Source organism: Rhinolophus sinicus, linkage group LG03 (genome assembly GCF_036562045.2).
Source record: "Rhinolophus sinicus isolate RSC01 linkage group LG03, ASM3656204v1, whole genome shotgun sequence".
NCBI lineage: Eukaryota > Metazoa > Chordata > Mammalia > Chiroptera > Rhinolophidae > Rhinolophus > Rhinolophus sinicus.
This window is the reverse complement of record NC_133753.1, coordinates 98,972,917-98,999,649: the sequence shown is the minus strand read 5'-3', so window position 1 is coordinate 98,999,649 and position 26,733 is coordinate 98,972,917. Positions and strand designations below refer to the sequence as shown.

The window sequence follows — 26,733 nt, the reverse complement described above, 5'->3', positions numbered from 1 at the left end:
CCCCCCACACCCTGACCGGATGGATAGGTGGGAACAGCCCTCTCCTTTCAGCACCCCACGTCCCCCGAGCTCACCTCCCACCTCCCACCCTTGCACGGTTCCCTGCCCTCCGTCCAGACAGCCTTCCATATCTGCTGCAGCCGTGTGGAGGGCCACTGCCCAGCTGCTGAAGGACTCTGGGACGCCCGCCTCAGGTCAGAATGGATGCCTGCCCTGACTGAGACCCCGGGAGCAGGCCCAAGGGTCTGCCGTCTCCACTCCAGTGTCACTGTCAGAGTGGACACTCAAGGAACAGGATGAGGACAAGGAACCCAGAAAGGGACCAAAGAGTTGAGCTGAAAGCTCAGGCAGGACACAGGGTCGTGTATTTTAAGGAAAAGGTCTGGACAGGGGTCAGAGGGGACACCAGGTGCTGCTTCAGCCCCGGGCTGAGCTCTGGGAGCATAGGCCCTGACCAACCCTCAGCAGCCCCGAGAGCCACACCATTCCTGTGCTCCCTCCTCGTCTCTCCCACCCCCTTCCCCTGCCCTTTTTCCTTCCCTAAAAAACACAGAGAAATGGGATTCAGAAGCCTACACCGCCTGCGAAGTATGGTTCAGCCTCCCCAAAAGAGGAAATGCCAGTGTGCGGGTTCTCATGGCAACCCCAGCTCCTCCCCCCCGCAGCGCCCTGCGCCCATATGGTGAGCCTCGCCTGGCAGTCACTCAGCTGTGCCCTGGATTCTGAGCCCAGGCTGCAATGGGCGATGTCGGTTCATTTGGCTGCCCTAACGAGAGCTCACCCTCCTGAGCAAGGGACACCACCTCCTGCAGACTCTTGTAGGGTGGGGAGCCCGGCAGTCCTAAGCCCCACCCAGGGTGCAGGGAGGTGGGGCTTTCTGTGGTCAGCAGTGATCTGGTGCAGCCTTTGAACCCTGTTCTCAGCTCCTAAAGGCAGAACAGAGTGGGCCTGTCACGTGGGGGAGGGGGCTCCTTCTGCCTCCCCCGCCGCCCCCCACCCCCCGGCCCCCTGCCTTTGCCCCTAGTACATGACCTGGACGCTGGCGGTTCTGTCAGGTGTGAGAGAGGCTGGGAACAGGATGGAGCTATGGCTGGTTTCTTTGCCCCTGGCAGCGAAACACCAACTCCCTGCCCCCCACCCCACTGCAAACATGAGCACAGGAGCCCAGCAGCCCTGCTGGCCCAGGCACTGCCCCTTCGAGCCACTAACTGCTTCCCATGCCCAGGGCAGCTCCTACCAGCCTGCTGTGCGGACTCCTGGTTTTCCAGGCCAGTTGGCATTTCCTAGACTAATGAAATGGAAGCTAGTGTCAGGCAGGCCTGGGGACAGCAGGGCTGGCGGCTGAGACACAAATCTTCTAGGGCCTGGCATCCACCCTGCTTCCTCTCCCAGGGCACTGCAGGGCTGACAAGCACAGCAGGGTGGTGGATGGACGCCTAGGTGCCTGGTCCTGGCTCCTCGTCACTCCACCTGACCCTGGAGCAGCTGCCCTAGACCTCAGCCAGCCCTGGGTCACCTTCAAAGATCTTTCCGGGTGGGCTAGGTGGAATGCAGGCTGAATGGGAGCAGGGTGACCCAAGCCCCAAACCTGAGGGGAGTGAAGGCTGGGACCCACTCAGTCTGGCTTCAGGAACGGCTCCCTCTGCCAGCTTGGGGTCACCTCCCTGGATGCTCCCTGTCGAGATCCCTCCTGTATCCTCCCCATTTCTAATCCCTCTCCCCCGGACATTTCCATGAGCGCCAGGGTCAGAGAACTAACTGACTCCAAAGGGACAGGCCTGCCCAGGGTCCTGGGGTCCGGAGCTGCTTCCTCTGATTCTCTCTCCCTGTCAACTGACTAAAAAGACAACGGATGGAAGGAAGGAAGGAAGGAAGGAAGGAAGGAAGGAAGGAAGGAAGGAAGGAAGGAAGGAAGGGAGGGAGGATGGATGGATTTGGGGTTGCGGAGAGCAGGGATTCAGGAACAGATGGGCTTGGAGGCTCCTCCGTGGAGGCTTGGGGGAGGGGGAGGAGGCCCAGGGAAACTGGAACTGTTACAAAGTTGCAAGTTAAAACATTCTTCACACTCCCGCCTCCTTCACTGTTCTGATGCACCAAGACGTGACAAAAATGTGTCAGATTTTTAAAAACCACACTTATACACAAATGCCAGTCCCCATCTCTACCACTCGCCCAAGCTTAGGCCATCTGTTCCCAGGGGGCGGGAGGGGAGTGGGGCTTGACAGCCGGTACCATCACTTGGACACCCCCACCCTGGGTCTGGCCCAGTAATGGCCACCAGGTGATGGTGAGCATCTAGGAAGGTGAGGGCTGTGACACCGTGCTCTCCCCTAGCTGCGCTGTCCCCACCCGGCTGCTGGGCCACCTCACTGAGCTGGGCACTGCCCCTCCTCTCCAACGTGCTGCTTGTGTGGGCACTGGGACTGGGAGAGCCCTTCCTGAGACACCCAGAGCCCACCTCAGGGTACAGATGGGAAACTGAGGCCAGAGACGAGAGGCTGATGCAGGTGTGAGTCCACGCCCCTCACTCACTCATAACAAACACTGGGCGTCTTCAGGCACTGGCCGGCACTGCTCCGGCCATGAGGGATTCAGAGCTGGACACAGGTCAGGTCCGAGGCCGGTGGTGGACACAGCCCATCGACGACGGTCAACGAGGAAAAGCACACAGACAAACCAGTCTTCCGAATGAAGAGCGGCAAGGACAAGAAAACAGGTGGCCTGCCACAGGGGCTGGGAGAGCAGGGTGGCTGGCCACCAAGAAGTGTCTGGGACACCCTGGTTTTCGCACTACAAGTTCTGCATCCTGGACACACGTCGGTCCTGCACAGTGGCATGGCTGGCCCCCTGCTGGCTACGTAAGCTGGGCACATTTGAGTTGAGTCCTGAACTGGAGACCCAATGCCAGGATCTGGAACCGAGAGAAGGGTGGGCTCTGAGGGAGCGGGAGGCAGATCACATAGGGCCTGGGGGGCCTTGGGAAGGAGTGGGGGTTTTATTTGGTTGCAGAGTACAATTGTATTGTGGTCATAGAGCCAAATTAGGGAGCAGCTGGTGCAAAGGCTAGAGCCTGTATAGAAAACTGAGGAAATTCATCCCGGCTGGAGGCCTGGGGCAGGGCAGTGCCTCTGGTGCCTCGGAAACTCCCCCGGGGCGTGGGGACTACAGCCCAAGGGCATCGAGGAACCACTGTGTAAGCAGGGGCTGGACGTGCTCAGGTTTACAAGTGAGAAAACCTAGGACCCCTGCTTGTCATGCCTCCCTGTGGGGCCCCTTCTTTACGCCCCAGAATGCCATCTACCACTGTTCCCACCCCCAAATGTGGGGGAGTCTGCTCATCCTTCAGGGCCCAGCCTAAATGCCACCTCCTCTGAGAAGGCTTCCCAACTTGCTAAGAAAAGCAGGTGTTGTCATGCCCTACCCTGGGCTCTTCCATCCTGAGGACCCCCAGGCATGGGTCCCACAGGAGCCCTCAGCACAGTGGCCACCCTTCCAGCTCCCATACTTTCTCCTACTGGATCCTCAAGGCCATCTGATTAGATCCACGGGCCAGGTGTGGACACAGAGGCTCAGAGAGGGAAAGTGGTTTGCTTGAGATCACTCCGTAGTTGGTGGTTGAGGTCAATTCAGAACCAAGTTACTTCTCAAAGTCTCTGGAGCCCTGATGCGGAGGTGGGAGGACAGGGAGTGGCCAGCTACCTTCCCAGGAGGGATGGATGAGGGGTCATTGCCAGGGTAGGTTGGATGGAATGGGCTGTGGGTTGTGGCTGCTAGCTGTATGGGAGAAGTTGGCCACAGCTGAGAGATTTATAATGGAAATCTCCCAGATCAATTACTGAGTTAGCAAGCGGCCTGACCTTGAAAGCTGGCAGGTTAGGAGAGGCTGGGGGGGCGGGGGGGAGGCGTAGGGAGGACTGCCTGGGAGCAGCTGCTTGGCCTCCTCCCACAGGGGGTGCCCTGGGCAACCAGGAGACTGCCTGGAGGGGAGGGAAAGAGGTGGGATCTGAAATGCCAGCATTAGCTCCCATTTGTCTGCATGACGTGGTGAGTCCCTGTTAGAATGCAGCAGGCCCCTTCTCACTTCAGGAGCTCATTAGGCCGTCCTTCTGGAGAGGAGGGTTCAGTACAGTTACTTCTCTTCACTGAGCCTTGGGCTCCCCACCTGCAGAATGGGACCCTCATCCCAGCCCCCAGCTCCCAGCTCCACTCACCCAACAGGCGCCCAGCTGACTCACGTGAAACTGCGTTTCTAGGCAGGCTCTGGGGCACGTGCAGCCTGGAGTGCAGTCAAAGGTGTACCCGAGGGCCAGGCAGCTGCTCAGCTGCTGGAGGTGGGGACAGTTCAGGGACCATGGAGGACACTGGCTTTGTCTCCTCAGGGGGCCTGCTTAGCTCAGGGGGAGCTAAGGGTGATGACCCTTAGCTCCAAGCTCTGAGACCCTGGGGAGACTGCACCCACCCAGCGTCTCATGGGAGAACTGTGAGCCCCCAGGATGAGCAGAGCCTCCTCTGCCCTCCCCAGGTGACCTCAAGCAAACGCCTGACATGGTTTGCTGTGCAAACAACTGGACGCTCTGCCCTGTACCAGCTGGGAGCTGGGGTGCAGGTTTAGGAGCTCCTATTCTCAACATTTTCCCCTTATCTTCCTGCCAATTAGAAATTCATTTAGGCTAGTGGGTTAATTAAAGGATTTAATACATTCACAGTGTTAACAATGCCTGACACACTAGAAACTGAGGTAGTGGTTATTACTGTTACTCTTATTAATACTCCTGCTCTAATGCTCCTCTGTCCAAACCCCAATAACATAACTGCTATCAATCACTCACACCTTTGTAGTAGTTAAAGCCACCTTGCTTTCCTGCTCATCTTAATCTAAGGGCAGCTTCTCTTGGGATGATGGTAAACTTGGGGCTTGCTCTGTATGGAGCATGATAAGCAAGGCCAGGCCCCCAGGCGTCAGACGACGCTCCCGGGTGACGCCCAGGTCTTCCTAGCCAGGGTGGGGAAGGTGGGGAGTGGGAGCTGCAAAGTCTTTAGGGACTTGAGAGTTTGCCCTAGTTCTCAGTCAAGCCAGGTGTCTGGTTTGGGACCAGGGAAACCCACAGAGGCAGGGATGAGACAGCTGCCTGGGGAACAGACCTCTTCCCAAGACAGGCAGGAGGGAGGGAGGAAGGGCTCTGGCTGCCCACTCGCCACCATGCTGGGCACGGCAGGGAGAGGTTGCAGAGATGGGAACGGGCTGGGAGAGTGGTTATGGGCAGACAAACGAAACCCTTCAGGAAACAAAGCCCTTCAGATGGCAAGTGCGTTTAACAGAAATGAGATGAGCAGGGCTGTGGTGAGAACAGCACTGCTGGGCAAAGGCGAGCTGACCCTCAGGCCTGGGTGGGAAGGCTGGAGTGGGTCAGCTTTGCCTGCAGGGGCTAGCTAGGCTGCAGGGGGCAGGGGCCAATGCCCAAATGCTCAGACCCGGAACCAAGAAAGCAGAGGAGGAGAGGAGAGGGGGGGGGGTGGCTGTGGATTGACAACATCCCCCCAAGAGTGGTGAGTGAAGTTAAAGCATTAGGGACTATGGCCAGACTTGCAGGAGAAATTCTTGGCCAACACTGGGAACAAACGGGGAAGTTCGGAGTCCTACAGAGAAGTGTCTGCCTCTCAGAGGAGCTGATGCCAGCTCTGTCTCAAGGCAGCGAGCACAGCCTCCTTGCTGAGAGTGTTCAGTGTGGAAGAGCCCCCTGCACCAGGAGCACGTTTGTTCCCCTATGAATAGGCACTGTCCCTCTCTATTCACGAGCCTCATTTAGGGCCTCAGTTTGTGCATCTATGAAATGGGGATAACAGTGCCTACCTTGCCAGGCCATATGAGACACAGTACAGGTCACTGTCCATTGCCCACTTGAGGGCAGGGTTAATATGAGCCCTTCTCTGGTCCAGGGGCTCAGACACCATTTGCTGGGTGACTAGTTGGTCACATCCTCACTCCACCCTAGATTCTGCACCCCTGTGCCTTCTGACTTTCCTACCCTCTGCCCTTCCTAGAGGGGCTGAGCAAGCTGGGACAGGTGGCCCTAACCACACCCTGCACAAGGCCTCAGTTTCCCACTTCACTGAGCCTCAGTTTCCCTGTCTGCACAGGGGCTATGCTGACCCACAGGGTCTTGCAGACCCTCCAAGGCCCAATGGCTCCGGGAGGGGAGAGGTCGTCTCAGATTCCACCCCAATCTTCATGGGCCATTCCCGCCTGGGACACTGCCCACACTACACCTGCCCAGCACCTGCCAGGAGTCCCGCGGGGCCCTCTGAATGGAGGCCAGAGGAGAAAGAGGTGGGCTGAGCAAGCCACCCCGGCAAAGTAAGAGCCAGCTGTCCTTTCCGGTTCCTTGCCCTGTTGCTCAGGGAGGCTGTGCACATGTGACATGTGTCCCCAGCCCATGGGGTCCCGTGCATGTGCTGACTCAGGCAGGTTAAGAGCGGGATGATGTGTGGCGGCCCCAATCCTCCCAGGGGAGCCCCAGCTGTCCCAGCTCCTGCAAGAGGTGTCCCTGAATGTGGGGTTGCAGCTTCCTGGTGGGGGCCACAGGGAACAAGGGAAGGATGGGCCAGGCATGGTCAGAGTGGTAGGGATGTGGCTGGCTGGGGGCCTTGAGGACAAGAAGGCAGGAAACTTCCTTCTATAGGTTCTCAAGGAGGAGGCAGGCGGTCCAGGAGCCGATAAAGCCACAGGAGCCCCAATCTGAGTGGGGAGACCGGCCCTGCCCTGGGACCCCATCCAAGGAGAACATGAGCCTGCCTCACCTCCGCCTCTCAAACCCAAACACTCTGCACCCCCTCTTCAGGGCGTTCCCTGGCCTTCTTTCGCCCCTCTCACAGCCAGGCCTCAAGGTTAAAGACCAGCTCCCCTAGCCAGTGTTTCCCCACATGCCTGGCCGGGGAGTCTCCACTCCCGAACAGGCTGGTGCAGCCACCCTCTCCATGGCCTTAACTACAATCCCTCTAGATCCTTTAAACAGCACCATATGTGCACACACATACACACAAGTGACACCAATAGTTCAACAGCCAACCCCTACACGGGACCCACATACCCAATGCTTGAATAAAGACACACATCCCGGTGGGCTCTGGGCCTGGCGGTTCTGGATCAGGCTGAAGCCTGTGCAGGCAGGCAGCTGGTGCCTCCCCACACTTGGCAGGCAGGGGGAGCTGTGGGTGCCTGGGTGCCCTCCACCTGACAGCCCTTTTAAGGATCTGTCTCACCTCTATATGCATCAAGTCCTGAGGCCAGGCTGTCCCAGTGGCATCAGGAAGTTGTTCTTTCTAGCTAGCTTCAATCAAATCACTTTCCTATCCCTTCACCCAACAGACACGCTTAGGCAGGCACTGAGGACCCTGCGTCACACCCTGCTGGGTGCCTGAGAACTGTGTGCCAGGGCAGTAGAAGGAAGTGGCTTTGGTGTCTCCTGGGGTGGAGGCAGGGGCAGGCTTCCAGTGTCCCTGGATGACTCAGACCGTTGCAATTCCCCCCAGCGACGCAGGAAACACCACCACCTCCCTCTGCCACCCAGTCCAATGAAGGGCTCCCTGAGCTCAGTGGGTGTGGCAGGCTCCCCATCTGGACTTGGGTCCCATCTCAGGCACCGGCTTAGCTGAGCTGAAGTCCTACTCCAAGCTCCATCCTGAAATGGCAGTACTATCTTTAGCTGCCTCTCTGTCCACCTTCTCTCTCAGAAACCCCTTGCCACTCCTGAGGCATCCTACCCAGACCCGAGCCCCTGCCATGTGGTCAGGTTGCCTGAAATTCCACCCTAGGGGTCCCCGTCTGTGTCTACATTCTCTGCGTGGGGTTGCTATTAAACGGTCCCAGCTCCAGAGACAGATGTCCCCAACCACTCCTCCCGTCATCCCCGACCCCAAGGGCTGAAGCTGGAGGGCTGTGGGGGGTCGGGGAGCTTCTGCTGCTGGCCTGGCATGAGGTCACCTAGACAGGGAGGCCCAGCAAGGAACAGGGAGTGTTGAGCCTGGGGTCCCAGCGCAAGGCACCTCTGACAGGCTGGGCAGGACTGAGGCGGCACTGGCAATGCTGAGATGTGCGGGGAGGAGGTGGGGAGAGCCACGGAGTCCTCCCTGGGAGACTAACCTAGATTTCTCTCCCTCTCTCAGCCACACAGGAGCTGGCGCGCGCGTGCGTGTGTGTGTGTGTGTGTGTGTGTGTGTGTGTGTGTGTGTGTGTGTGTTCCCAGCCCTGGCAGGCGGAGGGGTGGGAAGGGAGGAGGCTTGCTGAAAGCTCTGGGAAATGAGAGAAATCCTCCCCGGATCCCTTGCTGCTGCCACTAATAGTTTTTGACAACAAGGTGAGTCCTCCGGCCTGACCTTGCCGCCAGGAGCTGAAGCCCCCGCCTGGCTATTGGGGGAGAGCCCCGGGCGCTGACACCACTCCCTCCCTTCCTGACCTCTCCTTTCTGGGCAGGGTCCCCCACGTCCCTGCTGCTGCCCTGGGAGGCAGGGAGCTCCCCATCACGGGGACTGCACAAGTGGCAGGGGAGGGCACCTACCTGTCAGGACCCCATGGAGGGCACTTAGTGTGGGTGGGGAGAGGATCAGCATGAAAAAGAGCTGGCTGACGCCTCTCAGCCTGAGCCAGCCTCCTCATGCCTATCTCCACCCACAGTGCCTGTCCCCGTCCCCAGGAGGCCAGACCTCAGGACTCAGAGGGCCATGCGAGGGGCAGGGCAGAGCTAGACCCAAACTGGTCAGCGGCAAGTTTGGGAGCTTTCTGTCTAGGGTGGGAAGAAAAAGTTGTGCCCTGGGGGGCTGCTGGCGTGGCCTATACACATACGGATACGGGACATGTGGGCACACAGCTGGACACATGACACACACACAGAGGTCTGCAAGTACGAACAGAAGCAGGTCTGAACACGCCTGAGTGTGAGCTTGACACACAGGTGGGCACTTGCAGGTACGCGCCTGCGCACACGGGAGGAGGATGGCCAGGCAGAGCTTGGCTCCCACTGGGGCTGCTCTGGGCTTCATGAGGCGCATGACATTTTCCCCAGAGACCAGCCACTAGGTGCTCCAGTCAAATCCTGGAAAAGCTTCCAGCACTAAGACTCCACAGGGAAGCCTCTTCCTCTGCCAACATGCCAGGCTCCTTGTCTGACCTCTGACCTTGGTGGGTCCTGCCAGGCCTTCTCTGTGCCACACAGGGTGTCCGCCCTGGCTCTGCCTTGGACCCTGAGAGCTGGGGGTCTTGTCCTTACGGAGGACCCCAACATCCCCCTGAAGCTTGGGAGGAACCCTATCTCCCCGACTACTGGTGTGTGGCCCTGGTCAGGGCCTTGCCACTGGCAGGCCTCAGTCTCCCTTCTGCCCAGAGCTGCGAGGGCTGGGAGGCGTGGCACAGGTGGGAGAATCTAGTCATGGGTGCCCTCCAGGCCAGCGCAGCACAGGACATCTGGTCCCTAAGCCCAAGGAGCCTCCTGGTATAGTCAGGGCATCTCTGTCCTAACACACTCCTCCACAGCTGGCTCAGTCCCCATGCTGGGGACAGCCCCCCCACGGATGCTGACCTGCCCACACCTCACCCCACGCTGGGCAAGAAAGGAGAAGTGTGACCTCCCTGCAATGTGTCTTGGGCCTGTAGCCATTTGTAGAAGACCTAGTCTTCAGGGATTGTCCTCATATGTCCCTCCAGGGGTCCCCAGCAGCGGGGGTGGGGGCACCTATCCTCCCAAGAGCTTCCACAGCTACCCCTACCCCGTCTCTATAACCGGGCTCACCCACCTGGGTATTTTGTAATTGAACTCTACCTCTTCCTAACTCTGACCTGCTCTCCCAGACTCGGAGCCTTTGCACAAGCTGCTCCCTTTGCCTGTGGTGCCCTCCCTCTCCGGCAGCCTGAAAACACCTCCCTCTCCTTAAAAAACCATTCAGGTTTCCTCTTCTGTGCTGCCTCCCTCCCCCACCCACCACGCACACCGATGCTTTGGTACTGCCTCCACTGGGCCCATTTTACCCGCACTGCTCAGGTCTGGACGAGGCTGCGGGCTCCCCAGGGCATGGCAGGACCTGATGGTCTCAGCACACTTAAGACCCTCCACAGGGCTTGGCACTGAGCACACAGCATCTAGCAAGTGTTTGTTGAATGACTGAATAAATGAACAAATGGACAAATCCATGATGTGACTGTATGGACATCCTCGCCAAGACCCAGCATGAGCTGAGGCACGTGCTCTGAAGGTCCTCGAGGAGGCAGCTCGGCAGGCAGGGCTGCCTCTCTCTGCCTCCGGGGGCCTTGCAGGCAGCACTGGTCCCTCATTCAGCAACCAGCACCAGCGGGGCACACGGTGGGTAAGGCCCTTGTGGGCAGGGAGCACGCAGCGCTGTGGGGTCAGCAGGCACACACCTGAGGCGCAGGAGGGCCTGCTGCGGAAATCAGAGCTTAGAGCATGTGTGGCTTCCCCTACTCCCCTCTCTGTGTGGGGGCCAGCCTTGGGCTGGGGGCTCAAGAAGATATGGCCCCTGCCTGCCCTTGGAGCTCCTGGAAGAGAGAGGCAGATGCAGGAATAGACGTGAGGTAGAGGAGGGGGCTGCTCAGCCAGACATAGGGCCCAGCTCACTGGGCCCACGACTCAGCAGCCCTGTGATCTTGGGTGGCTAACTTAATTTCCTTGCCTCTCAGTCTTCCTCATCTGTAAAATAGGAATAAGCATATTTACCCCTTAGTGTTGTTATAAGGATCAAATGCTCATAAGATGCTTTCAACAGAAGCTGGCGCAGAAAAAAACACTCAAGAAACAAGTGCTACCACTACTTTTTTTTTTCCCCCCTAATCAGTAGTTCGGAACAGCCCTAGACCAGGCATGCAGCAAAGAGGCCACCTGGAGGCAAGGAAGGTGGGAGCTGTCAAGGGCTGGGTCACAGCCTCTCCAGATGATGGTTGGCTTGGCTCTCCCCGCTAAAGGGACCAAAGAATCTAAAGAGATCTGGGCAGGACACTGAAGCAAGCAATCGGGTTGGAGCAGAGGTGCGGGGTATGCTGCCCCGAGAATTCCCTGGGGGGAGAGGGGAAGGAAAGCCTGAAGTAGTGGACAGGAGGTTCCCAGGGGTCTGGAGTGCTCGTCTTAGCCCCTCTCTGGAGCAGTACGTGGAGAGGGGACATGTGCAGGATGGGGCTGCCTCGCGTGGCTGTGGAGGTGATCAGGACGCAGGGCTGGCACTCTCCCCTCTGGAGAAGGGCGAGGGCTAAGGAGTGCCTCTCCCTCCTCTGGCTACCTGGGACGGTTCCCATGAACCTTCCTGGGAGGGGGGGCCCGCAGGCTCATGCCTGCGTGCTTGACAGGGACATGGAGGCCACTCTTTAATCCTAGCCATCCTGTCAGAACAGGGAGCAGCGAGGGGCCGTGGGGTGACGGAGGCAACCTGGAACGTGAACTCCCTTGGGACACGTGGGACAGGAGGGCTGTGCTCAAGGAGAACAAGCGCCTGGTGGAGGAGGGGGGGCTGACCCTTCTGCCCAGCCTGCTTCTCCTCCTCCCTCCCTAAAGCCACCCCCCCGTCAGCCTTGTCAGTGTGACATTAACAGGCTGACATTAATAAGCCAGCACTCCTCTACTTGTCTGCCGGATCGGGCCTCAGCCGTGGGAGAATTGCTAATTACAGCCACAGTAAGGAAATATCAATGATGGACATCAATGCTATTACCTCCTGTGGTTCCCTGCCTGTTGACTTGGGGCCATCTCTCTAGGACAATGCCGAGTGATGACAGGAAAGGAGAGCTCCACTCGGAGAAGGCAGTGCCTCCAGTTGGATTCATTCATGAAACGGGAGCCTGTTCTCCCTGGGTCCAGGGGCCCAGGACTGGGGCTCAGTGCAAGGGGTCCGTGAGCCGGGAGGAGGAGCTGGTGACCCTGCTGAAAGCCCTGGCTTACCGAGTGACTTCAAACCTGGCTCTGCCTCTCTGGACCTGTTTCCTCAACTGCCAAATGGCTACAATAGTCCCATATGTTGCACAATGTGGAGATGTGAATAAAGTTCAAACACCAGCTTTAGGAGGCGACCTCAGTGCACATACAGCGGCTCTATGGCTGGAACAGGCAGTGTGGCCGAAGGCACTGACAGAGGGACGGACATGTCCCGGCTCCACGAACTCTCAGAAACAAATACCCTGCCCTCTCCTGGCCCTCATCAAGCACTCAAAACTTGGTAGAATCAAATAAGCACTCAAGACAAAGAAGAGAGGCAAAGTTTGACTCAAATGTGAGCCATCCAGCTGCCATCTGGTATCCCCGAGCCCCTGAGCCTGTGGGGACTTCGAGGCTTTCAACCCACACCCAAAACCAGCATGCCGTGCCAATCACAGGTGGGACTCACACACAGAGTGGCCCTTTAGCCACTGAGAGGCTCTCATAGGCAGCCCCCAGGAATCTGAGAAACCGCACAGTAGAGAAGCACCGGCCGAGATGGCTCCGGCAGCCGTTATGAGCTGCGGCGTGCCTGCTGGTGTGTCACAGCCACAGGCACATAAAACACGCACTCAGAACACACACACATCGCCAAGTTCATAAATGAAGGTGCATGGGCTGGACACAAGCCAGCACACAGGTGCACACACGCACGCACATTCACACACTCGCACGCACGCAGCATCCTGGGCCCAAAGCCAAGCCCAGGCCATGGAAACGTCTCCCTGTCAGAAAGAAACTAAGGAGCCCCAGGTGGCCTCCCAGGCCGTGGCTCAGCCAAGCAGTGGTGATGAGGAGGCTGGAAGCAGAGCCCAGCGTGGCCCGAACATTTTACGGGAGATTTTGCTTCACAGAAAATCCCTTCTTTGCCTGCCTGCATGTCAGGGTGTAATTAGCCATTAGGTAGAGGGGCAGAAGGCAGGAGGCTGTGCGTGCAGCCCCAGGCTTGGGCCTGGACCACCCACCTCTTATCTGCCCCCGAGAGAGGGAAAAATCGGATGTCACTTTGGGACGTGGAGTGTTCAGGCTCTGGGTCACCTCTGCCCTAGGAGGTGACTCTGCCCCCAGCTAAGGAAGGCCAAAGTCCCTCAACCTTTTGTCCACCTGCCTCGGACTCTCTCCCAGGGGCTAAAGTCCACTGGCGATCTCACCCTTGAATACTCCCCCTTCTCCACGGTGCCCACAGTGGGCACTCCAAGGCCAGGCATCTGAGCCACAGCAGTGACCACGGCAGCACATTACTCCAGGACACATTTTGTGCTCTGCAAAGCCTCCCACAGATGGCTCTGGTCCACAGTCACAGCCGTGTCCCAGGCAAGGCCACTGGGGCCAGGCTCACAGTCGCCTTCCGAAGGTCACATGGCAAGCCGGAGGCGGAACTGAGAAGGGAAGCCAGAACTCCTGAGTCGGCGGCCAGACTCTGATGGCAGAGGCAGGCGGACTCAGCAGTGTAGGCAGCTCTGCCTCGAGCCCCAGGCCCTACGCAGGCCTCAGAGTCAAGTCCTGATCTGGCCTCGGTCAGACCTGGCCTCTGGGGCCTGCCCCACCCGCCTCCACTCACCCCAGGGAGCAGCAGCGGCTCACAGTCTCCGGTACAGCCAGCACCTTGACCTAAACATTTGGTTGCTCAGAGGCCCAGCACAGCTTGACTGGACCTTCTGGGTTGGCCAGGGACAAAGGCCAATCAGCCTCAGGGACAGACAGGCTTTCTGGTATGGTGACCAGCCATCCTGGGACTGAGTTGCTAAAACTGGGACAGGACAGGTGGCCACCACGCCTGGGAAAGCCCCAGCCCTGCCCCTGGCCTAGAGGGTGAGCCACGGCGGGTGGGCGCCTGTCCTGAGCCCTTCTCTCCTTTCCTCTCTGCTCACCTCCTCTTTGTCTTGGCCACCCTTCCTCCCAGAACCTTCCATGAGCAGAAAGGAATCCTCTCCTTTAGCTTCTCTTTCAGGTCCCTCAAGGAAAGCAGATTTCCAGAACCAGCCCCTTGAGTCCCCATGTCTGTGGAGATGCCCGGGGCCAGGAGACAGAGGAAGCAGGCAGGACGCAGGACTCAGGACGCAGGACGCAGGGTGAGGCCATCACTCGTTCAGCCACACTTCCCTACAGGGTGTCAGCTCCCGGAGCGCAGGGAGCTAGTTTCTGCTTGGTTCACAGCTGTGCCTCTGGGTCTAGAAAGCTAGGTGCCCAGTAAATATTTGCTAAATGAATGATCGAGTCCATTTTCCACTTCAGGCTTCCCTATGATAGGTTTGAAATGCTGAAGAAAAACAGAGTTTGAAAACTACTGGCCTCAGGAATAAGTTCTGAAGTCCTCAGCCAGCCGCGGAGGCATCCTCTATCTGACCCCTCCCCCTCCCCGCTTCCCCTCCTCATGCCAGGCCCCACTCCCAGCACCTCCAGAGACCCAGGCCTTTGCTCACGTAGGTGCCCCCCCTGGAGTGCTCTGGGCCGCTCCTCCCCTCCCATCTCACTTTGCTTCTACCTGGCTGAGCCCTGGCAGCAAGTTTAGGAGGGTGTGCAAGTGAAAATGAGGGAAGAGCTGGAGGTGTGCCTGGCTGCAGGTCACCCAGGACCTGGGCCAGCTTTGACCTGAAAAGGTGTCTGGGTGTCTCAGGGTCTGACCACCACAGCTGGGTGCAAGACTACAGTTGGCGGCAGAGTAGGAGAGGGGAAGGGAAGGGAGGGAGAAGGGAGGAGGAAAGGACAGGGGAGAGGATGGACAAGACGGGAGAGGAAAGGGGTGATGACGGAGGGGCTGCTCTAGCCCGAGTCCCAGGAAGGCTAAGCCAGGCTCCAGCACAGTGTCGAAGTGACTGGGCACCTGGCACCTTTTTAGACACATGATATCCCCCAAAGACACAGGTCAGCCCCCTTGTGCAGACGGACACAAAGCGGGAGGGAAGCCCCTCTGGGAGAGAAACACCAGCTCTAGACAAGCAGCCACATCTCCTTTCTAGTCCCCTGCCCCCAGGCACCAGTGCGGTGGGAAGCGGCCTGGTACCATGTGGGGCCTCTTGCTGTATCTTCCTTCAGCCTAAGGAGTTCAGCCACCCCTCTGGGTGACCTCTAGGGTTAGGCCCTCCTGACCTGGGTCACACACTGAGCCCGACCCTGCAGCTGTCCCAAGGTCGCTCCTGGGTGGCTGATTGCTGCTCTTGACAGGACAAGACTGAGACTGTGCTAAGCCTCCTCTGGTATCAGGACACAGCAGGTGTCTAATAGATGCAGCTCCTCTCTGAGCCCAGCTATAGGTTTCCACAGAGAAGTTGCCACTCCCCTCCCCCCTTCAGCTTACTCCTGCCACATCCCCTTGAGCTCCCAGTGGATGCAGTTCCCCCTCCCTCTCTTTCCCAAGGGTCCAGAAAAAGCTGCGGATTGTTGGAAACCTGCCCTCCCCTCACACCCCTCCCTCCTGGCCGTACCACACAGATACACATCACACTGGCCCCATTCAGTGTCCTCAGCGGGCTGTCCGCTCATCCCCACAGAGGTGGCAACTGATAATTAAGATGTTAGCTGTAAACTTAAAGTGTGATTCCCTGCCAGGAACATTTTGGTTTTAACAGGTTGCTCAGGAAATGGGAAAACCTTCCCGACCCTACCCAATGGCAGAGTGAGCTGTGGGGGTCATTTTGTGCCTAGAGCCCTTCCAGCCTTCCTGGAACCCCGTCCTTCCACCTCCCCCTTCACAGCCGTGGATAGAACACAGGCCCTGGAGCCGAGAAAGCTGCCCTCCAGTGTGAGCTCCACCTCCCAAGAGCGGAGACCACGGGACATGCATGAAACCTGGCTGAACCTCTGTTTCCTCATCTGCAAATGAGCGCACAGAACAGCCTTGCAGAACTGTGGTGATGCCTCAATGCCCAAGTGCTCCCCTCACCCCTAACGTCCCTGCGCCTCCTCCCTCACTGATTGAGGGTACAGGTGGGGAAGGCAGCTGTGTCTGCTTCCCCACCTCTACCCTCAATCAATCACCACTGTCTGTCCATTCTCTCTACTTGCTACATCTCTGCCCAGGCAAAGGTGAATGGAATCAAACACTAAGGCCTGGACAGCCCCGGAGACTGTGGGGACACTGAGTCGACGCTGGGAATGGAGATGCAGAGCAGTGGGGACAGAAAGGGCCGCTTACTCAGTCAACAGCAAAACAACTGGCTGGCTGGCCACTTGGGAACAAACACAGGTCCCTACCTCACACCACACGCATAAAAACATTCCAGATGAACTAGATATTTGAAGATTTTTAAATATCATAAACCACTAGAAAACAATATGAGGCAACATTTTCAAAATTTTGCAGTAGGTGAGGTCAGAACCGCTAAAGGAAAGAGTGACAGACTTGACCACAGGACAAGTTTAAACTTTTAAGGGGTTAAAAAAAACTCCATAAACCTAAATGACAAAAAAACAAAACAAAACAAAAACCATAAAACTGTGAAAGAAAACATTTACAGCATGTGACAGATAAAGGGTTAAATCACTTACCCTCTTATAAATGAATTTGCTCTTGCAAGTCAATAAGATGCATTTCACACACGTACACACTCATGCACACACACCCACCCCCATCACTGAGACAAGGTCACCTGTGACCTCCCCACGGCTAACGCACCATCAGGGCTCAGCGTACAGCTCACTCACCCTCGGACGTGACACGCCTTGCTCTTGGCTTCCAGGACATCACACTTGCCTGGTCCTCCTCCACCTTGCTGGTTGCTCCTACTCAGTCGCCTTTTCGGTTCCTCCTCAGCTCCCCAACTTCTGGCTGAAGGAGGCCCCTTTGTCCTTCCCTTTGGTCCTTCCCTTTCCTATCTAGTCTCACTCCCTTGACACTCATCCAGCCCATGGTTTTAAATACTATCTTTACACTGATGACCCCCAGTTTGTATCTCCAGCCCAGACCTCCTCCTGAAGCCCAGCCTCGTGTACCCGGCCATGCGCTGCACGTCTGTACTTGGATGTCGCCTGCACGTCACAGTCCACAGGCCTGCTCACCAGCGGCCACCGAGGCAGTCACACAGGGCCCCGGCTTGGTTTCATGCTCTACTGTCACCACGTGGAAACTTCTAATAATTTTTTTAAACAAAGGGCCACCTAGTTTCATTTTGCTCTGTGCGCCACCCCTCACATAACCAGTCCTGGCCACAGCAGAGCTCTCCCACTCAAACCCACGACTCCCCTTCTCTGCCTCTCTGTTGTTGGCAGCCCCACCCTTCCAGCCACTTGGGCCGAAACCATTGGTGTCATTGTTGTGGACTGAATGTTTCGCCTCCAAAATTCCTATGTTGAAACCCTCACCATAATGTGATGGTATTTGGAGGTGGGCCTTTGGGAGGTGATTGGGGTTAGAGGAGGTGATGAGGGTGGGGCCCCCATGATGGGATCAGAGCCCTTATAAGAGGGAGAGACACCAGAGCTCTCGCTCCACCTGCACACAGAAGAGCTCATGCGAGCACACAGGGAAACAGAGGCCGTCTGCAAGCCAAGCAGGCTCCTCGCCAAGAACTGAGTCTGTCTGCCGGCACCTTGATCTTGGACTTCCCAGTCTCCCGAAGAGTGAGAAACAAAACTGCGTTGTTTAAGCCCCCCAGCCTATGGTATTTGGTTGTGGCAGCCCAAGACGACTAAGGCAGTAACACTTGCGCCCTTTCACACACACCACCTCGTCCGATCTTTCAGCAGATCCTATTGGCTCTGCCATGAGCGCGCACCCAGAATCCATCCACTTGGCCCCACCTCCATCAGGACCCCTAGTCCAAGCCCCCACAACCCCTCCCCAGATCACCTCAACAGTATTGATTGATCTCCCTTCTTCCACTCTAGCCCCCTTCACAGCAGCCAGAGGGATCTGGTGAAAACGAAATGCAGATCATGTCATGTCACTAATCAGAAGCTCCCCCTGGCTCCGAGCCTCATTGTAAGGACAAGCGGGTCCCTAGGGGGGCCCACAGGCCCTGCGTGACCTGGCTCTTGATCCTCTCTGGCCGCGTGTCCCACTCGCTCCTCACACACCCTGTCCTGGCTGCACGGAGCCCTGAGCAGACCGGCCCGCTCCTGATTGTCTGTCCTGCCTACAGGGCTGAACTTCAGTGCCACCTCCCAGGAGGGCCTTCCCGGCTGCCACGTCCAAGTGGCCCAACACCTTCCGTTCCTCCCTGCTTCATGTTTTTCTTCTTAGTACTCAACACTCACACACACGCTGCAGTTCACGCATCTGCTTTTCCTTGGCTGCCTCTCCTCTACTAGAGCATCAGTGTCATGGAGCAGGTATTTTTTGTCAGTCTCGTTCAGTGAGGTCCCTAATCCAAACAGTGTCCAACACATAGTAGGGGCTCGATAAGTGCTTATTGAATGAATGGACAGATGAGTAGAAAAATAAGCGAGGACATGGCCTGAAACGGCCATCCACAAAGGAAGCAACTGAAACGGCCCACACACAGTTATGCTCAAACTCATAGTGGCCAAAGAAACAGAAAATAGAATCAGTTTTACCTGTCAGAGTGGCAGGGGCTTACGTGACTGACAATGCCCATGGCTGGCAAGGGGAAGGGGCCTCTTGTGCATAGTAGATCGGCACAGCCTCCGGAGGTTAGTCTGGCCGTACAAGCAAATCTGGAAATGTGTGTGCCCTCTGACCCAGGCAATCCACCACCAGAAACATCCCTGCAGGTCCCAGAACACAAGTGCACACAGATGTGGGGCCTGGGAGATTCCCCGTAAAGGTTATAAATAGCCCAACACCGGAAGCCATCTAAAGGGCCACCAACAGGATTAATAATTGATACATAATTTAAAGACCATCCAAACAATGGGCATAAAAGGAGAGGGAAGAACTCTGGAATGAGCTATACAATAAATGAAAGTAAAAAGTCAAGTGACAGAGCAGTGTAACTTGCATGATCCCATGTTTTTCCTTTTTAAAAGATGGTTGTAAGCGCATAGAAAAATGTCTGGAAGGATATCTATCAAACTAGTTAGCAGCGTCTAGCCCTGGGGAAGAAGAGATTACGAGGAGGGTTGAACTCCATGCTAAAATACCCTGCATTGTGAGGTAACTAGGTAGAGAACCCACAGAGAACATATAGTCAGAAACATAACTCAGCTTACAGTGAAAACACTCCCATGTCTCCCCATTGTCGAGGATGCAGGAATTGTATATTCCAAGCCTTCCACTATCCCGGCCCTGCCTCATCCCTGTTACCCCGACCTCTACCTCTGTACCCCCAAGTACTCTGGGTCTCAAGCTCACGAAATAATTTTCTATTCATGAGTTGTCTCACAGCTCCGCTCACAGGGCCAGAGGCCCAGCCAACCCCACCCCATGATCTCCTCAGCTTGGACCCTGCTGTCAGAGAGCCAGACGGGGAGACAGGACCCTGAAACTGCTCTCAGCAGCCAGGACTGCTGCCCCAGCCTCCAGTGGGAATGGTCCAGAGGATGTGGGGGTTAGGAAATGGCCACTCACTGTGGCCTGAGCAAGCTCGGCCTCCCTGGGTTCCCAGATACCTGCCACTGACCCGAGAGGGCCACGGTGGCCCAGCAGGGAGAACTAGCCAGAAGAGGAGGGAGACGGGGACGTCAGCCCCCACTAGGGCTGCCAGATTTAGCAAGTAAAAGTGTACGTCTTGTGCAGTGTTTCTGATGAACTAATGCTTAAAAAAATAAATAAATAAAAAAGATTGATCTGTCTGAAGTTCAGATTTAACTGGACATTCTGTGTTTTTTCTAGCAAGCCTAGTCCACAGCCCATCCCAGCCCTTGAGGCACTTGGCGCTAAGCAGAAAGCGTCCATCTGAGGTGTCCAGGAGCAGCAGACAAACACCAACTGGAGAAGTGAGCTGGGTGCAGGGGGGGGGAAGCCCTGCCCTGGGGCAGTCCAGCAGAGAGCCGGCCTTCCTGAGTCACAAGGTGAGTACAGTGACAGCAGGCAGTGCCCCACAGAGGCAGAACCTCCACAGCCAGAGTACTAGCAGGTATGTGCAGAGAAAGTCCCGGACAGCCTGCACACCGTGAACATGTGACAGCAAACGGGCGCTGGAGGAATTGTGTGTCCCAGGCCTCCCGGTGCCCCAGGGAGGTGGCCTGGTGAGGACGGATGGCTGCCGGGGTGGCCCGCTTTCTCAGAAGCCTGGGAGCCTTGGCCAGATGACTCTGCTGTGCCCACATCCTTTCCTCTGGCGGGGGCTCATTCAGGCCTCACTCCCAGAGACCTCCCACTGGGCGCAGAGGCCTGAGCCAGTGAGCCCACCTCGCGCCCCCTACCTGGGTTAGACTGCACCAGGAGGCAAACAGAGTGGCCTCAGGGGGCCTGGCGAGCAGCAACCTGTCCGTCGCGGTCCCAGCATGCACTGTGGAGGAAGAGCAAGAATATTAGTGCCAGCAAAGATGGGGTTTCGGCCACCCCCGGTGGGCCCACCTCAGGACGGGTTCCCCAAGACAGGTCCTGGTGCCCCAGCCCAGGGGAACTCTGCACTACCTCCTACCTCAGGGATGGGCCTTGCAACACCAGCCCCATGCCAGCCCCCAGCCCCCCGAGTGGCCTCTCTGGCCTGGCATTCAAGACCCTGTCCGAGACCCCACTTCTGGCCATCTCAATAAGTCAGGCCCACTCTGCAAGTTGTAGTCACACCAAGCATACACACATACCATACACACACATACACACACATGCACACATACATACATACACACCCACACACATACACACCTACACACACGTATAACACACATGCATACACACGTACGCCCACATGCACGCACACACACGCATATACACGTACACACACAATAATGGGCTGCTCCACCCTGTTCTCTCTGAGATTCCCACTGCTTCCCACCAAGTCTGTCCCCTCTAAGTTTCACTTACATGTCCTCATCCATACACCCCTCAACCCAGATGTCTGGCTTCTGCCCCACTACCCCCCGCAATACTCTCAGCAAGGTCCCAAAGGACCCCAGCTGCCCGTGCCAGTGCCCCTACCTCAGCCTGCCGGGCTCCCCGACCCACCCTCTCCTCAGGTCACCGCACCCCCATCTTGTATCACAAGCTGCTGTTGCCTGTCCTCCCCTCCCTTCTCCTCCCTGCACCACCTCACCTACATTGATGTTTCAGTTTCCCTCTACAAGTGCTCCCAATGGGGCTCATCATGCCCAGAGGAGAGTCAGAGCCCCTGGCCTGTCTCCCGCCCTCTCCTCCTTCACTCAGCTCCAGCCACCTGTGCCGCCTTGCTGCTCTGCCCGGCACACCCTCCCCCAGTCCTCGCAGGCCCAGATCCTTCTGCTCTCGGTTCAGCTCCAGGCACCTCCTCAGAAAGCCTTCCCCGACTGCTGTGTGCAGGAGCCCCTCCTTACGCGGTCACACACCCTGACTGACTGATTCATCATTTGGTTTTCCCTGTCTCAACAATCCCACAGCTAGCTTTGTTTTCCAGTCAGGTTAATTGAGGTATAATTTACGTACAGTAAAATTTACCTTTTTTAGTGCACACTTGTATGAGTTTTGACACCTGCATACAGCCGTGTAACCACTACCGTGATCAAGATATAGAACAATTCTATCACCCAATTCTGTCCCTTTGTAGTCAGCTCCCCCCACTCCCAGCCCCTGACAATCACTGATGTTTTCTGCCTACAGTTTTGCCTTTTCTACAATGTCACATAAATGGAATCATCTATATGTAGCCTTTTGAGTCTAGCTTTGTTCACTTAGCGTACTATGCTTTTGAGATTTACTTCTGTTGTTTCTTGCATCAGAATTTCTTTTTTTTTTTTTTTTTTTTATTGCTGAGTAGTATTCAATTGTTTATCTATTCACCAGCTGAAGGCATTTGGATTGTTTCCTGTTTTGGACTATTATGAATAAAGCCACTGTAAATATTCGCATACGGGTTTTTGTATGAACGTAAGTTGCTATATCTCTTGGGTACCTAGCAGCGGGATTGCTGGGTTACACAGTAAGCATATTTTTAACTTTATAAGAAAGTGCCAAACTGTTTCCCAAAGTGGCTCTACTATTTTGCATTCCCACCAGCAACATATGAGTTGTTTGCTCTGTATCCTCACCAGCACTTGGTGGTGTCAGTTTTATAGAAGTCAGTGTGGTCGCTACACAGTGGGACCTCATCATGCTTTCCGTTTGTGTTTCCCCAGTCTAATGACAATGAGTGATTTTTCATGCGCCTGATTTATTGTTTTAGGACCATCACCATTGAAATTATCATCTTAATTTAATTATCTACGTACAATTTTCCATTTCCCCCATCATATGTGAGAGCAGGGACCTTGACATCTACTCCCCAACACCTAGAACTGGATGACGGTGATGACGACGACGACGATGACAGTGGTAGTGGTGACAGCTGACATTAATGGGGCCCTTATCATATGCCCAGCATCATTCTGAGGGCTTTACAAGTACCAACTCATTTAATCTTCACAACTACCCTAAGAGACACAGACGCTATCAAAAGCCCTGTTTTAAAGAGATGAAAACTGAGGCATAGAGAAGTAACTAGCTCAAGGTCACACAGTTAATAAGGGGCCAAGCCAATTTCAATCCTAGGTGTTCTGGAGTCAGACTTTGCAGTCATAATCAGTACATTCCAGGGCCCGTGGCACCCACATCTGCTGAGGAATGGAAGCGTGGAAGAAAGCCAACAGCTTACAGCCCTTTCTGTCCCAGCAGGGGTGCTCTCCTGGGCTTGAGGCCATCACACCCAGTGTGCCACGAATTGAATGTTTGTGTCCCCCTCACCACTTCATATGTTGAAACCTAATCTCTAGTGTAATGATATTTGGGGTGGGGCTTTTGGGAATGAGGGTGGAGCCCTCGTGAGTGGGATAACTGCTCTTATAAAAGAGACCCCAGGGAGACTGCACGGGGGTGCCTCGTGCACCATGTGAGGACACCATGAAAAGTCGGCCATCTGCAAACCAGGAAGCGGGCCCTCACTAGACACCAAATCTGCCGTAACCTTGATCTTGGAGCTTCAGCCTCCAGGACTGTGAGAGATTAATTGCTGTTGTTTATAAGCCACCCAGTCAGTGGGATTTTGTTCTAGCAGCCTCAATGGACTAAGACACAGTGGCCTCTGGATGTCTCCTCCGGGATTTTCTCCCACCAAAGCTGAATTCATCCTCACTCAATCCTGCTTCTCCTCCTGAGAAATTCAATGTGTAGGATGGTGTTAGAATTGAAATCGATCAATAAGATAAGAAGGGAAAGGCTGAGGCAAAGCTGGAGCCGGAGGGTGGGGGTCCTGGGCCTGCCAGGGCCTCATTTGTCTACAGGGACTCTTGCTTAGAGCTTTTCCCACCTGGTCTGCCCAGGCACTCAGCCTCTCTGGCCATGCCACCCCAGGCGGAGAGAATGAATGTGAAGTCATGGGCTTGGCTCTTCTGAAACCCTTGCTCTGAGGGTGGTCTCATGACACCCGTACAGAAAATTTTATTGCTCACTGAATGTCTGGGCACGTTTCCTCTGCACCCGCCCCCGGGCACACTGCCCCCCATAGTTCCTCAGAGCTTTACAGTCAGTTGAGGCCGTATGAGAAGTTCTGGCCGATGGACTCTGAACAAAAGTGACGTGTGTCATCGCTGGGCCATAGCATTTAAGAGCCAGTGCATGACTACCACTTTTTCTGCTTTGTCACAGTGACTGACGGAGGCCACATGTTCCAGATGGGGGAGCTTCTGTCAGTCCCCTGCATGACTCAAGGACCACTTCCCACACTGGACGTGTAGTGTGAGTCAATAGCTAAAGGAAGAAAGAAGGGAGCTTTTGTACCAAATCACCGGGAGTTCAGCGAGAACTAGTCAGTCAGCACAACCTTGCTACCCTACTGCGCCCCCACTCTCCACCTGGGGCACATGACCTCGCTGTCATATGTGGTCTGAGAACATGCTGGGATGACTTTCTGGGTGAGAGAACTAAGCCCCATTTGGGAGCCCCTAAATAAGTGGGATCTCAAGGGGTGGTGGTGGAATACTCTCAACCCCCAAGTTTAAGGGTTTGTTATTCAGAAGGAAAAGGGGGAGGTTCCAGGCCTTTCAACAAGACAATCCCCACCTGGACGAGGGAGGTGTTAGCTGAGGCAGGTGAGGGCACCTCCACAGCAGTTGGGGCCTTGGCCTACATTCAAAGGCTTGAACTTGACTTTGAAACAAAGGCAGGGGTGTCTTCAGAGCTTTATGCCTGACTCAGGTCTGGGACCAGCTCTCAGAAAGGCCCTGAGGCCCCCAACTCAACTGACCTGGATGGGTGCTTGGGAGGGCGGTGGGGAGGAAACCTCTGACAGGGTGCCTTGGAGACCCAAGTGCCCACCAGCTGCAAGCTTAATTATAGGTTTATATTATGAACTTATTGGCACTTAACTTTGGCAATTATCACCTTAAATGCTGTGTGTGCCTGTGGGACAACACAGGGGACAGGAAAAGAGGCAGCCCCTCAAGATGAGAACAGAGGCCCCAGGGGAAAGGCCTCATGTCTGTGAACGCCCCTGCCGCTTCTCCCTTTCTGCAAGAAGTGAACTTTGTCTACAGTAGAACACATTCCTTCCCCCACCCAACCCCCTAAAAGCTCCCAAATGAGTACAATACAGCTTCTCTGAGGCCATTCTACTGTGAGGGCAAACTCGAGAAGCTCCCTGCGTATGAGCACGGGGCACTGGTGTCAGTCCTTGTGTTTTGGAGCCTGTGGCACTGTGTGGCGCCCTGCAGGGTAGTGGGTGAGCTAGGGGAGGGGACTGAGGCTGGAGGCAGGTGTGGGAGTCATTTAAATTACAGAAGCCCCTGGGACAAAGGCAGGCTTGGTTGGACCTGGGGACCTGGGGACCAGGATGGCATCTTATGTCAGAGGCTTTAGGGTGGGGGGCCTGCAATTCCCCGGGAAGTCCCTGGGAAGGACTGAAGTGAGTTCTGCCGTCCTGTGTTTAAGAATAAGAGGGTGTGACTAAGACAGGGCAAGCGCACACAAAATACTACAAAGAAACAGGCAAAAACTGCTCTATTTTTTACCATGAGGATTTATTTAGTTGGGAGTTTATTTTGATGATGAGAAATCCGTAACGGCGAGTTTGGTGATTTCAGTGAGTTTCTAAGCATAAGAAAACATCTAAATTGGGTGCAGACCTCACGTTTTAACCCAGTTTGGACACCTGGCCCCCACACGCATGGCCACAGGATCTGCTCAGAGATGCTCATGGGAAGGAAGTGTGCCCAGGATTTGCTGTGCTTCCTGCTTTTCCTTTCTACGGGCAAGTTTCCCAGGGCAAGTTTCCCAGACGAGAGTTAGTGGTCCTCAAGTCAGGGATCGAGTGCCAGCTGGTGACGGGAGTGGAGAGCTGGCCAGGCTGGGGTCAGCTGGGACCCCAGCTCAAGAGTACACCTGAGCAGCCCCACTCAGGGAGAAAAGGGTTTTAGATTTGGACATTATGGTCTTGTTCTCAGAGGCCTGAGCAATGTTGGGGTGAACTCACACCAGCTCGTGGAAAATCCTGATTAGAATTGCTTGGGGGAGGATTCCTGGAGCACAATGTGACTTGTTTTCCCCTGAATGGTTTCTGCTGACTGACTGGGTTTTAATTCACAGTCCACCATGGGTCTGGGGGCTACAAACAGAGGACAAAGGCAAATGTTGACAGAAGTTCCTGTGGGGAACTGAGGAAGAGCTGGCACAGGAGCAAGGTGACAGGAAGAGGGAGGATGGAGGGGGCCAGGAAAGGTAAAGGGGTGCAGACTCCAAGGTGAGAGGGAGTGCTGTCGCCGTCGGGGTCATTATCACGATTGGCACAGACGGCATCACAGATCCTCGGCCCTCATGGGTGAGCCTTTCACAGGTACCAACACACTTGGTTCCTACCAGGCCCTACGAGGGGGACACTGTCATCGTCTACGTTTTCAGGATGAGGAAACTGAGGCACAGAGTGGTGAATAACTTGCCTTGTAAGGAATGGGGCTGCATTTCAAACCCAGGCAGCCTGGCTCCAGCACTCATCATAAGAGTCCCTGATGAAACTGGATTGTTCAGGTTAGAAAAGAATGACAGGCCCCTTGATGGGAATTTTGATGGTGAAAAACACCCCCTGTCACTTACTAGCTCTGTGACCTTGAGCAAGTTACTTCACTCTCAGAGCCTGGTTCCTTACCTGTCAAACATACTTCATATGGTAGTGGAGATTACAGAGCATGTGCGTGGGGGGAGGGGTGGCAAGGGCCTGGCGCAGTATTTGGTGGAAAACAGAAACTGCAGAAAAGCAGAGCCCACCATGGAGCCGCAGCACAGACACGCCAGTCTCCAGGACTTCTCGCCCACGTGACGCCGTTCCCTGCCAAAGTGCACCCATGTGTACCTACATGCGTTTCCTTCCCTAGTCCTAACCCCAACTCAGGATGATGGTGACATTAGCCAAACACCCAGGCTTTCCTCCAGGGTCCTCTTTCCCTCTCGCACCCTCACATCCCATCACCACGGGCAGCCAATTCCTGAATATTTCTCCAACTCACCTTCGCCCTGATTCTCCCCCACCTACCCCAGCACAAAGTCTCAGCTGCTTCCTGGTCTCTGGCTTGCAGTCCCCCGCCACACACACACTCACACACACACACACACACACACACACACACACACACACACACACCTACCCTCTGCACAGTGGTAATCAGACAACCTTTTCCAGTCACAAATCTGACCTCATCCCCACTCTGCTTCAGATCCTTTCAGGAAGCCTGGCCAAGCAAGACGTGAAACTCAAAAAGTCTGACAGAT

At 55.8% G+C, this 26,733-nt stretch overlaps 1 protein-coding gene across 6 annotated transcripts in view; it reads right to left on the bottom strand.

The window, feature by feature from the left end:
* Positions 1–26,733, bottom strand: part of LINGO1 (leucine rich repeat and Ig domain containing 1) — a 192,874-nt gene that overhangs the window by 38,872 nt on the left and 127,269 nt on the right. For all 6 annotated transcript variants that reach the window (XM_074328306.1, XM_074328307.1, XM_074328310.1 and 3 more), the window contains one exon: positions 20,232–20,317. The gene's annotated coding sequence lies outside the window, so the exon portion shown is untranslated. The remainder of the gene's footprint in view (positions 1–20,231; positions 20,318–26,733) is intronic.